We start from the raw sequence: 14768 nt of genomic DNA, 5'->3' as shown, positions 1-14768 counted from the left end.
GGTCGTTACTTTTTCTTCGCTCCTTTCATGCTCCCACACAACAACAACAGCAGCGGCAGCAGATCGCTCGGGGTCGACAATTGCTTCGGCAAAAGACCGCTTGCTGGCAGAGATGATTGAAGCCTTCCTGGCGTTGATGGTCGATGGGTCCTCTCTTTTTTCTGGTTTTTGTTCGAGTGGTGATGGGAAATTGGCATTCTCATTAACGTTTAATTTGTTTGTTTGTTTACTAGCGTGCTTTCGAGAAAGTTGGCGAAATTAACACAAAAAAGGCAAATGAACGAATCTCGAGGAAGGGTTCCCAAAAATTCGGAGAGCTGGAATTCAAAGAAACAACCTGCCGTGAAAACGTGCAGCAAATGACAAAAAGCGAATGATGACAGACGATATAGACAACCGGGATGGAGAGAAAAGGATGATGATTATTATGACAGTAAAATGTTATGCTGAGAAAGATCTTCTTCTTTCCTTTATTTAACGTCGGTCTCTGTTCCGCAATCTAGTGTCAAGCACCGACGGACATCGATTGCCATCCATTGACGGCAATCGAATGTGCAGGAAGGCAGCTTCCACACCTGCGTAGGATATCGCACCCATTCAACACACATGGGCCGGAACCAACGGCTTTACTTCCCTTCCGAAGGAAAACGTGACCAGAGATTTTTATGCCACAGAAAAATCCCACCGACCTCGGCTGTGATTGAACCCAGACCCATCGGGGTGTTAGAAAGCAGTCACGCTTACCACTACACCACCGGCGCCGGCATGCTGAGAAAGATGTCGAAACAAAAAAAAAATGTGTTGGCTATCCAACGATCTGTGGCAAGTGCCTTTCTCGGCTCATCTAATTGCTTTGCTTCCCATATTTGTAAGGGCAAATGGGGAAATGTTCGATGCATCATGGATTTATTTACTAATAAGTACAATAAATTGAATAAGCATAAAGCAATTTAATATAGATAACAATGTGATTTTCAAATAAAATACATGATATTAATTGATATTCTATTTTTTTTTTTCATCCGCAGGTGAGAAATACATGACTCCTCCTTTAAGTAAGTATGAATAATTAGTTGAAAACGAAAACATGAAAAGTGTTTTAACAGTTAAACAACATAGAAATCAGTGAAAAAAATTAGCATGTATCGCCGACGCAGCTGTTTCAGTACCCGATCTGTGCTGACGAAGTTGTCGCAGTAGATACCACAAGATGCCACATCAGAGAACTTCCGAGAACAATACTGCCGTTCTACGCATATCAGTCCCATGTTTTAAAAGTTGCTTCTGAGAATATCGCGAATAATGTTTCGAATCATTTCTGCTCATTGGAAGTAAGTTCACACACGCATTGTTCACATTTCAACAGAATCAATATGTTTTAGTGAGAACTACAGAAATTACCTTCAATGAAATTAGTTAAGCCTATTTTTATACGAACAATATTTAATGAGACTGTTATGCTTAGAAATTTGCACTGAAGTAGGAAATTCTACACATGTTAGTACCACTAGGAACTGTTACTGTCAGTGTTGCTGTGATGACCACGTTGCGTTTGACGTCTTTACTCTTGTGATTGCATGAGCGTGCTTACGTTCTCCACAGTTTTGGAAGATCCTGGATAGTTTGTATAGCTGTCCATCATTAAATTATACCAACAATAAATTTGTTGACATTACTACTTCTATAAAGGGCGAACACGAAATTATTGCGACACATTCAACAGGGCATAACTTTTTTACCATTGGGTAAAAATCAACCAAATTTTGCACACTTTCTCATTGATGTGTATTGTGTACATGCTGTCAAACTCGAAGTCGTGTTTTTCGATTCAACGAAAATGGAGGTGAACCAACGCGAGTTGAGAGAACAAATTCTTTCCAAACACCTGGAATTTTCTGACCTGTCGCACCGGCAGTTGGGAAAAATGTTGAACATTCACCATTCAACCGTCTTCGAGAGTTGAAGCGGTTCCAGGAGCGGTTGACGTTGGACCACGGCACCACGGCAAAGGAGCTGGAAGAAAACCGGGACCGGAGAACAAAAAGACGGAGGGAAAGGTGAAGCGGATGATTAAAGCAAATCCCAACGTCTCAAGTCGTGATTTGGCTAAAAAGATCGGCATGTCGCAGAGCTACGTCCAGAATGCAAAGAAGAGAGCTGGACTACATACATACAAGGTTCAGAACTTCCCAAACCGCGATGAGCGGCAACAATCGACGGCTAAAACTCGGGCACGGAAGCTCTACGAGAAGATGCTGACAAAATATGGCTGCTGTGTGATGGACAACGAAACGTATATAAAAGCCGATTTTAAGCAAATTCCGGGGTTGGAGTTTTTCACCGGCAAGAGCAAGTTCGATGTGGACGACAAATTTAAAAAGAAGAAAATGTCGAAGTTCACCTCCAAATATCTCATTTGACAGGCCATTTTCTCTTGCGGACTGAGGAGTGAGCCTTTCGTGACAAAGGGCACAGTAAATGGCGAGATCTACAAATCTGAGTGCCTCGAGAAGCGCCTTTTGCCGTTCTTGCGGCAGCACGACGAAGCTCCGCTATTTTGGCCAGATTTGGCATCATGCCACTATTCTAAAAGTGTCCTGGAGTGGTATGAGGCCAATTCTGTCCATTTTGTTCCAAAGGACATGAATCCGCCAAACTGTCCGGAGCTGCGCCTGGTGAAGCAGTACTGGGAAATAATGAAGCGGGAACTTCGGAAGAGCAGGAAGACAGTCAAAGACGAGAAGGACATGTTAAGAAAATGAAAAAAAAAACTGAGAAACTGGTACCGGATGACACTGTAAAGACTTTGATGGAGGGCATCAAGCGAAAATGCGTTCAATTTTACACTCAAGGCTCCATCGATTAACTTTTCTTTTGATTTTTGAAGTAAATATATGTATAAAACTACCCTAAAATTTTGGTTTGATTCTAAACATTATAAGAAAATTGGCATGACATTTTCGGTGTCGCAATAATTTCGTGTTCGCCCTTTAAAACCATTAAAAGTAAAGGCATCTAAAAAAACTCATGATGAATCAAGGGGTGAGGCAGTTCTACTATGAGCTGCTTTTTTTGCAGCGAGTAGCTCGCGAGTAACTCAATTTACCTTAAAATTAAGTTTAAAAAAAATTACGTTCATTGATTTTTTTATCGCTGTTTACACCGTTTACTCCTTTTGAGATTATGCATATTGGACGTCAGTTTTGTTCGTTAACAAAGAAAAAACATTCTGTGCTTTATGTTCGTATTCCTCCGTCTCGAAAAGTTGTATGTGAATTAACTGAAGGTAGGCGGATACAGTCTATCTCGTAAAATAACCAGAGACTTTGTGTTCAGATATCCTCCAAGGATTTCCAATTGATGCGGGAAATCATCGGTATACAAAATATTTTCCTTGCTTCCTTCCTTCCAACCGATAAACACCCAATTCTTAATTTTAGCTTCGAAGGCAACGCTGCCAACCATTCCCCCTGAATGTTCAACCATAGCATCCAGTGTAGTCACCACTTTCAAAGCCGGTGAGTACGATCCTCGATCCTCATCCGGACTTCAAACCCATCATCGATCTACCGGATATAATCGAAGTTAAAACTGGAGAGGAAGACAAAGAACAAATATTCTGCGTTCGCTCCAAGCTCCTGCACATGAGAGAGTGGAAAGATTTTTAGCGATCTGAATGAATTCTCAAGAGTAAATTCGATCCGACCAAGTACAGAAACATCGCTATAGACTTCTGCGACGAGAAACCTATGAACAAAACATGCTCCAAATACAATTAATAATAGAAAAAATTGCATCTTTAGCATTACATAGCTTAGTCGTAAGTGAACCCGCGTCGACGACCGCACGTACGCAGTGATGTTCAACTTCTACGGAGACTTCCGTCGACGACCGCCAAAGAATCTCGGTGGTGTGTCACATAAACTGGACCATATCACGATCATCCAGAAGGCACAGGAGTAGCTCCAGAAGTGGGAGGATGTCCACTGGCAGCAGAACAGTGCCGTGTTAATCGAGAGCTCGGTTCACAATTTCATCCAGGGCAGATTGTCAAGCGATGGGAACGGAATCGTTTCGACTAGTATCGGAGGATTTGCGGGGTACATATATGTTGCCGGAGCTGAGGTATTTGGTCAGGTGGATCGAGTTTTTCTACCACATCAAGCCTTGTGTTTCCTTTTTTGTTGGTTTATTTGACAGCAGCTTTTCGGCTTCGCATATACAATTGTTGTTGGGATGCGAAAAGTGTGGAGGCAAATGACAGTGATCTTGCTCACTGAGCAATGAGAGTTACTCGAGGTGCCTCAAAAGCAACTCTGAAATTGCTCATAGTTAGGAGCTGTCTTGCCCCTTGCGATGAATGCTTTATATATAACATAAACATCTTCTTCTACTCCTTAGCAAGATGAACGTAGGCCTAAAGGAGATTTTGCTTAATCATTTTGAGTCCGACCATAGATATATGGCGGCTGACATGCTGTGGAAAAAAGTTCAATACTTCACGCGATAGTCGATCGTGAGCTTCGATGATTTCAAGAAATACATTGGAAAAGTTAACATGCACATGCAAATTTCTTCCGTACTGAGTTGACCTTTATACAATGTCGATCACCTCTGACTTTAGCGCGAGAAGTATGGATGCTGACCACTACGCCAGGGTCGCCCCCTTTGACATTCATGGAAATAAGTAATTCTAGCGACACAGTCTACTCCAATTCAGCGTAAAAACATTTAACGCAATATTATTTAGCAGAAAAATAGAAATATTCTTAGGAAATCAGAAAGTTGAAAAGTGTTAAATTGTAAGTGGCTTAGGTGTAGACTCCAAAGTCACTTTTGTAGAACATTATAATACCATCATGAAGAAATCAAATAGTAGTTTGGGTTTCATTAAGAGGTTCAGCTAAAATGTTCAAAACCTATACAATATTAAATTATAATACATGACATACGTAAGACCTTTTTAGAAATACTGTAACCTAGTATGGAATCCGTAAATTTTCATACGCAAGGAACGCATAGAATCCGTCCAAAAGCAGTTCCATTTATGTGTCCTTGGCAAATTGAGTTCGACTACACAGCAAAAAATTCTGAATTTTAATTGTGATGTAAACATTCATTCACGTAAACTTGTAATTCATTTCTCGCAAAGGAGCAACTTGTGCTCAATGTTGTTTGCAAAGATTGGCTTTTGTATACAATATTTGCAACCTTTCGTAAATTGTCTCAGAATTTTACACGATTTAGAATGTAACTTTTGCGAACCGTGTAAATTTCCTCTTCCATTATGTGAAGCACGCTGCATACTCGTCAACTTACAAAAACTCAAAGAATACCGCGAATTTGCAATGCTTTTCTTCACCAATGATATTATTTCACATCGCAGAGAATCATCAGAACTACTCTCACAATTAATCTTTTAAACGAGCATCTTAATACACGGAATCTATTCGCAGGAAAATCACACAGAACAAAGAGCGCAAAAAAAGGCCCTATTAAATGAATGATGCCACAGTATAATCTACTCTGCGAATTCATTAGCATCACTTTGTTAAAATAACAAATTAAAAACCGACTAAAACATAATAGAAACATAATAGAAACATGCCATGCAAATTTAAAAATAGTAACAAATTTTTAGAAATTACCAAAATTAGAGTTAATTTAGAGAAAATCAGGGGAGATAAGCTACTTAAGAAAAATTTTGTAAACTTCTCAGAAGCTTCGATAAACTCAAGAAAATTCAGCTAACTTCGGAAAGATAAGAGATCGTCAGGGAAGTTTGATAAAATTCTGATTATTTCCAGAAACATTCTACGAAGAATAATCAGAACTTCAGGGAAGTTCCAAGAACTTCTGGAAAGATTAGAGAGTTTCAGGGATTTCATAATTTCAAGCCGGTTCCACACCGTATAAAAAAATCATGTTAATTTTCGCTGGATATAGCGCATATAAAATTAACGCTAGATTTGGCATAAATTTACGCGATATTTTGTATAAATTTAAGTGCAATATTGCATAAATTAGCAATATTGTATGCAAACTTGTAAACGATTTCGCTGTTTATGTTTATGTATCAGCTTCAAGGACACTGTAGAAATTTTCTTAGCAGTTTTAAGAACTTCAGGAAAGTCAAAACTTCAGATAAATCCAAAAAACTTGAGGATACTTTATAGAAATTCCAAAACCTCAGAGATGCTAGGTCTAGAGATCTTCAGTCAAGCACAGTAATCTTAAGGGCAGTCCCTTTCACTTCAGGGCAGTGTAATAAGTTCCAGGAAAAACTCAATTTTTAAGAGTTCTGGGCATTTGAGGGAAGTCCAGAGGGAAATTTAGAAAACTTCAAACATATTTTGGAAATTTTGGTAAAGAACTTCATGAGAATTGCGCAGTTCGCGTTTGACTTGCAACGTTCGCAGTTCAGCTCGTGCCGTGTTCTGTGTGTGTATTTTTTTTCTTCATTTGCTTACTGCATGATGGCGTTCCGCCTCCCCGACGAAAGGTGCTTGTTGAATTCTCATTTATCCCGTGGATGCACGTGGGCGATTTTGCACTCGCATTCACCCAAACCGTTTTTGGCCCTTCATGCAATGGCAGTTTGAGTACAATTAGAGGTTATTAAACTTGAATCAAGTCGAACAGCGAGGATAGTGCATAGTTGTCTTACTAGAGTGAGTGGTAGTTCCATATCATCATCGTCATGAAAATTCATTCACTCGACTGTAGACCACTCTCGATGTGTGTCACGCGATCGTCTGTTTACTCAGAAGCAACCATTGCAATTGTTCTTTCGGTCGATGCGTCATCGACTTTGGAAAGCAACCGTTTAGTGATGAGTGTGTGAGTGCTGACTACGTTTTGCTTCCATTGCTGCAATGGAAGCGCTCTGCTCCCCGTTAACCAATCTGCCATACAATGAAAACACTGGAAACGGCTCCCGGTCTGATGAAGGAGGTTTATTGGATAGCGGAAGACAAAGTGTTTATTGTGTTGTGCCTTTTGACTATAGTTTTAAGATGTAGAGTGAACAATTTCGGTTTAACTTTAGCTTAATAGTAGCTTCGAAAACATCAGAGATGATCAGAGAACCTCAGTAAAGTTCAATCTAAAGCCTTAGAGAATTTTCAAAAACTTCAACGCAGTTCTGAGATCTTCAGTGAAGTCCAGAGAATTTCATAGACATTTTAAGGTTTTCATGCACTTTCATAAACATATCGAGTCTATTGGAGCAATTAATTCACAGCTTAGTGTAGGCATGATAGATTTCTTAGTGTAGTAGTAACGATTGCTATGCGATTACAATCAGTAAGGCCTTGTCTGGAAAACACCAAGCAACGAACATCCTTTCGTTGATGTACTACAGTCTCACATCTCTGTTGCTTGTGCATCGTTGAAATTAACAAAACTTTGTAGAAATATTCTAGGCACTTCATAGAGTTTCAGAAAAATTCGTAGAAACTCAGGGAGCATTGGAAAAGTTCCGAAAACTGCGAAGAAGTGGGTACTCTAATTATTTTCTGGAATCTTCTTAGAAGTTAAGCATTATTTAATTTCAGAGAACCTCATTATTGTGCGAGCATCTTCATATGATTTCAGGACACTTTTTTCACGCCTCATGAGCTAGGAATACTTCAGGGAAGTACCTACTAGAAAAAGAAATTCCATACGTGGATGTTCGCGGAAAATCAACGAGAAGTAGAAGTGCAGCAAACTTTGTAGACGTTTAGGGAATTTCGTAGCATTTTGAGAAGTTGCATAAAACTTCTAAGATCTTCAGGGATCCTCGCTTCAGTTTAGGGAACTTCCTTGCAGTTTGTTAAAGATCTTACTTCAAAAAATTTCAATAAACTTCTTGGAAGTTTTGAGAACTTCGCTAAATTTCAAGGAACGTTCTAGATGTTCAACAATGTTTGCAGATGTTGGGGGTCTTTCCATAAGTGATCGTATAATTAAGAGAGATGGAACAAACACGGAATATGGGTCATTCCAGATCAGGTACAGAATTTAAAAAAGTTGTGGTCGATGTCACTGATTTGAGCCAAACTTGGCCAAAACGCTTATTTTGGCATTTTGAACAAATTCCTTTTTTTTGCTATAAAGTGCCTAGATTCTTCTGCACACGCCTTTTTTGATTTTGCTCTGAAGTACCTAGATCCCTCTCGGCTACAACCCTGGATTTTCGGGATTTTTAAAAATTTCAAATTTCAGAAGAGATTACTCCCCAAAGAAAAAAGCTATATGTGATCTTAGAACGTCAATTTGAAGGTTTTTTAATCCAGATTATTAATAGTGTACCCACATTTTGTTTTTGTTAAAGTAACTACAGTAAACAGACTGATTACCGGCAGGTATCCAAATTGTCAAAAATGGCCTATTTTCATCCAGCGTGGAATTTTTTATTTCTTAATATTTTGGGCTCAAATTTTCACCACACTTTGTAAAACTCTTCTTCTATATGTGTTTCTAACGGCAAATGATTTGGACTAATAGTTTTTGAGATATGACCATTTACCAAAGACAGAAATAATGGTGTGTGGATAAAGATGGCAATAAAAACATGGTACATAATGCTAAAAAAAATTTAAATGTACCCACATATTATTTTTAACAGGCTGATTACCGGCAGGTATTAAAATTGTCAAAAAATGTCCTATCTTCACCATGGGCGGGATATGTTATTTCTTAATATTTTGGGCTCAAATTTCCTCCACATTTTGGAAAACACTTATAATTTATGTGTTTCCAAGGATAAATAGTTTTTGAGATATGAACAGATGTGTGAGAGATAGTTTTGAGTTTTTTTTTGGTGATGTTCTAAGATCACGAATAGCTTATTTGGTTGTGGAGTAATCTCTTCTGAAAGTTGTAATTTAAAAAAAAATCTCGAAAATTCAGATTTGTAGCCGAGAGGGATCTAGGTACTTCAGACAAAATCAAAAAAGGCGTTTGTTCAAAATGCCAAAATAAGCGTTTTGGCCAAGTTTGGCTCAAACGGTAACATCGACCACAGGTGGTGTACACACTTGAGCTGGAATGATCCATATGGAATAAATTCAGGGAATTTCGTAGAAAATTGGGGATTTTTTAAATAAAAAAAACTTAAGGGAGTTTTGTTGATGTTCACGAAACTAAAATTCCTAAACAGCAGGTAATATTCAAAAGATCTCTAGATAGCCGAAGATATTTTTTCAAGACTTCTAGTTGATCAAGTTCTGAAGGTCTCCAACTGTTAGAAAATACAAATGAAGTATCTCATATTTTCTTTCAAAACCGCAGGTTGATCTGAAAGTATTCAAAAGACCTTACCTTACCAATCATGCTATGGCCTTGTTGTCCTCTGCTGTCCGAAGAAGTCGTCTCCACTCTACTCGATCCATGGCCATGTAGTAGATAGAGTTAGTGTTGAATAAATAATGGTAGAATGGAGTGAGCGTGAAGCGTGACAGTCCGTTTACATACGGACTATCACGCTCTATTCACGCTCACTCGATTCTACCATTATTTATTCAACAGTAATTCTATCTACTACAGGCCACACTTCGCCAGCTTCGTTGGCTGCGAAGCATCCGCAGGTCGCTGTCTTCTTGGTCGATCCACCTTGCCCGCTGCGCGCCTCATCTTCTTGTTCCTGTTGGGTCGCTTTCTAGACCATTTTCACTGGGTCGTTGTGCGGCATTCTTACGATGTGTCCAGCCCATTCTAGTCGCCCAATTTTTGGAATGTGGACGATGGATGGTTCTCCCAGCAGCTGGTAAGTATTCAAAAGAACTCCAGCTAATAGAAGCTGATCGAATCTTGAATGATGATTCAAGGTTTTATGGACATGTTTGTACAATTTTTCTATAGGTAAGAGTGGTGATTTAGCTATTTTGTCAGAGAATCATCACTCCAGGAAGTGTGGATGGTTTAGAATATTAAATCAAATGTCCGTTTGATAAAACTTAAAAGAATACCGTAAATGTTCTTATTTAAAATTTAAAATTCAAGTAACCCAATAAGTATTTGTAGAAAGAAATTCAAATAGTAACTTTTTTCAAACAGGGGCAAATTTGGAGTTCATTCCTTTCGATAAGAATTTCTGTTAAATTTGGGGCTTTAATCTTGATTTTACATCTAACTGTTTGTTAGTCCAAGGTATCGAAAATAAAAATCAAGATTAATGCCTTCTAATTTTCTTTTTTCATCAAAAATTAGGATCTGGACATTCAAAACCCAGTAGGTATCATAAAAATCTGAAGAAAATTAAATTATAATATGGTTTTTTTTTTTTATGATTCTTCTATAAAGCCGGAACATAGTGTCCAACCTTTTCTGAAATGGTTCAAAACTTTCCTTAGGGAGTCCAAACTTTTCTGTTGAGTGATTGAATTATGTTGAATGTTAGTCATAGTCTGAGCTTTCCTGAAGTGATTTACCTAACTTTTGACGTAGAGTCCGCTCCCTTTGATCCCTTCCTCGTTCTTGTGAGATTCACATCCTTTGAAAATTAGGCTGAGATTTTAAAGAATGGACCTTCGTGTGTTCACACCTGATGGTAGATTTTTTTTAAAGCAAGCACAATTGTTGACAACTGGGTTTACATCCACAAAAGTACGTGTTTTTTATAGAAATTTGGGTTTGTTTGATCAGCCAAGTTGGATTTTGGCTCCGTCCTTAGAAAAACAGGCTTGGATGTTATGGAATAGACCTTTGTGAGTTCATACGTGATGGTAGATTTTTTTGAAGTCAGGTTGGTTTTCGGTTCAATCTTTTGAAATTTGTGCTTGGATTTTATAGAATGGAACTTGCTGAATACCGGAAGGACGAACCTGGTTAATGTTCACAAAAGAAGGTATTTTCATAGAAAATTATTTTTTCTGTTTTCCGAACTGAATGTTGGCTTCTATCTTTGAAAAATAGGCTTGTATTTTAATAGAAGTTGCTGAATCCATACGTGAGGGTTGAATTTCTTCAATTTTCGAGAATATCGAGTTTAAATTCACAGAAGTAGGTATTTTCATAAAAACTTTGATTTTCTGTTCTGCCAAGTTGAATTTCGGCTCCGATCTTTGAAAATAGACTTGAATTTTATAGAATGGACTTTGCTGAATCCATACGTGATGGTAAATTTTTTGAAGCATGCACTGTTTTTTAGAACACTGGTTTTGAATTCTCAAATGTACGTATTTTAATAGAAATTTGGGTTTCTTATTCAGCCAAGTTGAATTTGGCTCCTTTCTTTGAAAAATAGGAGTGGATTTAACCGAATTGCTGAATCCATCCGTATTTTCATAGAAATTTGGTTTTTCGGTTCTGCCAAATTGCATTTTGGGTCATATCTGTGAAAAATAGGCTAGTATTTTTTAGAATGGACCTTGCTGAATCCATACGTGAAGGTTGAACCGGGGTTTCAATTCGAAAAGGTTTTTTTTTTTTGGTTTTCCTTTTCTGTCTGTTACGTTGGTGGTATTCCGCTTGATGGTTTATCCGGAATTTATCAATTCCCAAAAATCAATTGCTTTGATCCTATTCATCTACATTAGTACCAATGTTCTTCCTTGAAAGGATACACCAACTTTTGCGTGAAATGTCTTGTTGATAACTCGAGTGTTACACATAGCAAAGTCAAAATTTGTGGCATTAGTGTCAAAAATCACGGCTTCAAAGAAGTATAAGGATAAAGTGGAGGCTAAGAAAAAATGTTAGCGTTTGAAATATACGGTTTTGATATAATGTAAAACGAATTTTAAATGTCAAGGAAGGGTTTGTAATTTTATCTTAGTCTTTACATTATGACAATTGATCAAATTTCACGATCTATCACTTACATTTCATTTCGAAGAATTTATTCTAGCTTTCTGTATCAGATATATGTTTTTTTAATTACAAAGTCTTGTAAACATATGGGTTTGAGATCTCAAAACTATTTCTATTTTAACTTTCAGAATTTTAAGAATTTGCCATTGAAATATATTTTGACCATTTTCCAATGTCTTAAATGTATTTATTCTATTTGCACATTGCCATATATTTTAAAGCCAAACATTTGAAAAATTATAAAGTCCTAGAATTCAATGTTGGTAATTATGTCTGAGATTTAATAGATGATTAAACATAGATCATCTAAAAACAAAATTGCTACAAAATTTATGGAATAATCTAACCCTGCGAATTATCGAACATGAAAATTTTCTTAAAATCCTTAAAAAAAAAACAAATTCAAACAATATGTAATTACATAACAACAAGCTTGAACAAACGATCATGGCTTGTTCAAAATCAGTACGCCTTTAAGGTTCCCTTTAAGCGTTGTTATGAATTAAATACAATAAAGTGGAAATGTATCCAACAGGAAAATAAAATAACAAATAGCCTTGACACCTTTTTATTTGAATCACAGTGCCCGATTTTCTATTTAACCGTAGTTCAGCAAAACAAAACAAAATTCAAAGCCCCTCCCTCCCTCCAATGTCCAGGGAAGCCAATTAAATAGCCAACCCGAATAGATACTCTATCAAAGCGAGAATTGTTATGACATAAATACCGCGCCTTTACTGGGCTAGACTTCAGTGAAGCCGTGCTTTTATCCAAAATGGAAATTAAATCCACATCTTAATGGCATCATCCTCCACCATAGAATTAATCTACGCTGATGTCCCTTCTTGCATTTCTTGCAGTTTCCGCTCCAGAACAACTCAGACATCAAATCCCTAAAGGCCCATATAGCCACTTCCACTCAAATACGGAACGACTGCAAGACTCTTGGGACTTTTTCACCCATCCCGTCCAACACCGCCTTCCGTATGTGTGCGAAATGCAAAATCTTCACCCAACCAAACGACGGCGACGACGACGATTCGTTTTCTATTAAAACACACAACAATCAGGTGTCAAATCATTATAAACCCGATGTCCGACAAAAGGCACCGGAAGAAGGTTCGACCTTTTTCCCTGTGGCCAGCCAACCAGCCAGCCAGCCAGCCAGCCGACGAGCATCCTGAGCTGTGTTCCGCATTTGAATGAGTAATTGAAATGGGTCGCCTACGAACTTTCCCCTTTCACGATCCTAGTCGTGGGGAGACAAACTTTAGTCCCATCCAGAGGAGGCAAAAAATACAATTAAATCATTTCATTTGGCTACCACTTGCTTCGGAAGGGGTGGTAGCTGCAAATCAATCACGTTCGCCTAATGGTCTGCCGGGATCTTGCTTCGTAGCAGCAGCAGCAGCAGCAGCAGCAGCAGCAGCAGCAGCAGCAGCAGCAGCGTAGAAGGAATTCATCATTTGTTTTCCATGTGGCCGCCGATATGTGGACGCTGCCGGTTGCTGCAAGAAGGGCGCTTTGAGCATGACTTTGAACACGGTATGTGAATGTGGAGGGAAACACATCTTTGGAATCGGAAAATGTAATAAAGCCATATGACGGACAGCCCCCAGACGATGGACAGCGTGTTTCCAAGCTCTGAGAAACGTTCTTGCCGATGACGTCGACGGCATTGTCAGCTCTCAGCTTCCGCTCGGGTAAAATGTGTCAATGAAACATCTTTGAATCCGGTTATGGCCGAGGTATTCCCTCAAGAATGTCGGGATCGGGTTGAACTTGGCAGCGATGGCAGTTTTGTTTTTGGGACAGATTTCGTTGATTTTATATAATGAATATTGTTTGTTATGTTTACAAAATAATCGATTTTATTTTCAATAATTACCATTGCTTTACGCACCATATTCAATAGAACCAGGAACACTGGCCCAGCTGGACCTCGGTTTAGCCAGTGACGGAGCATTTCCAATTACGGCAATGCGTCATAAAGTTGCAACTGCAACTGTCAAGAAAACTATCTTCGGAATAACGAGAAATGGATGTCCAGCACAGCGAGAAAAGGGGGGCAACTTTGGCAGGCAAGTCACACAAGAAACACCCCGACGGTCGGGAAAAGCCATCGATTGTGAAATCCCTCAGCGTTCAATCAAACATTTTCAGAGCTTCCAATATAGTGCTGCTTCTGCTGCTGCACCGACTAAGCAGATCGTGCAGGGCGCGTCGAGACGAGACGAGACGAGACGGGATGGCTGGCCATCAGGGCAGTGATGCTGCACAAAGTTGAGAGATGAGACTGTAGATGTGTGCGCCCGCTATGGACACAATCTTAGAATGTCACACAGCCAAGTGGAAAGGAGACCGAGATGGAGTGAGAGACCCCCGTTTGGGGACATTAAGACGGAACCATCGTCGTCGTCGTCGTCATCGTCTTGGCAGATTCTCTTGAAACGTGTCCATCCGAAGGATGATTGCTATACTCGGAATCGAAATCCACCCTCCCTTGTCCGACCGTTCAAGGCATCATCGTGACTAGGAGGACGTATTTTACGCCATAAATTGGATGCTGCTGTTGCTTGCATATATGCATCACGACAGAGTCTCGAGCGTCTTCACTTTGGCCGGACGGTAATGCAAGGGAGCGTAACATGCAAATGACAGTGATTGATATCTTCGCCATTGGTCCATCATCAGCCAATATGTATGGCATACGTGTTTATTTATGTGAGTTACTCGGGCCATGTGTAGACGACGAAGACCCGGGATGAGGCAGATTTTGCTGCAGGAGCCATACATAAGAAATTATGGTTTTGCTCTGGGAGCAGTTGTAGGGTGAATTATGTCTTCATCGGTAGTAGGGAGATCCTATCCAAGTACACAGTGAATTTTTGCTTTGTTATGTATATCGTGAAAGAAATTTTGTATATGTTTGCATGTCTGGTAGTTAATGTTATTTGTAATACTTAAATCGA

This window comes from Ochlerotatus camptorhynchus, unplaced genomic scaffold, assembly GCF_037179485.1.
Source record: "Ochlerotatus camptorhynchus isolate MF236.1 unplaced genomic scaffold, CSIRO-AGI_Acam_v1.1 ptg000012l, whole genome shotgun sequence".
NCBI lineage: Eukaryota > Metazoa > Arthropoda > Insecta > Diptera > Culicidae > Ochlerotatus > Ochlerotatus camptorhynchus.
This window is presented reverse-complemented; position numbering follows the sequence as displayed.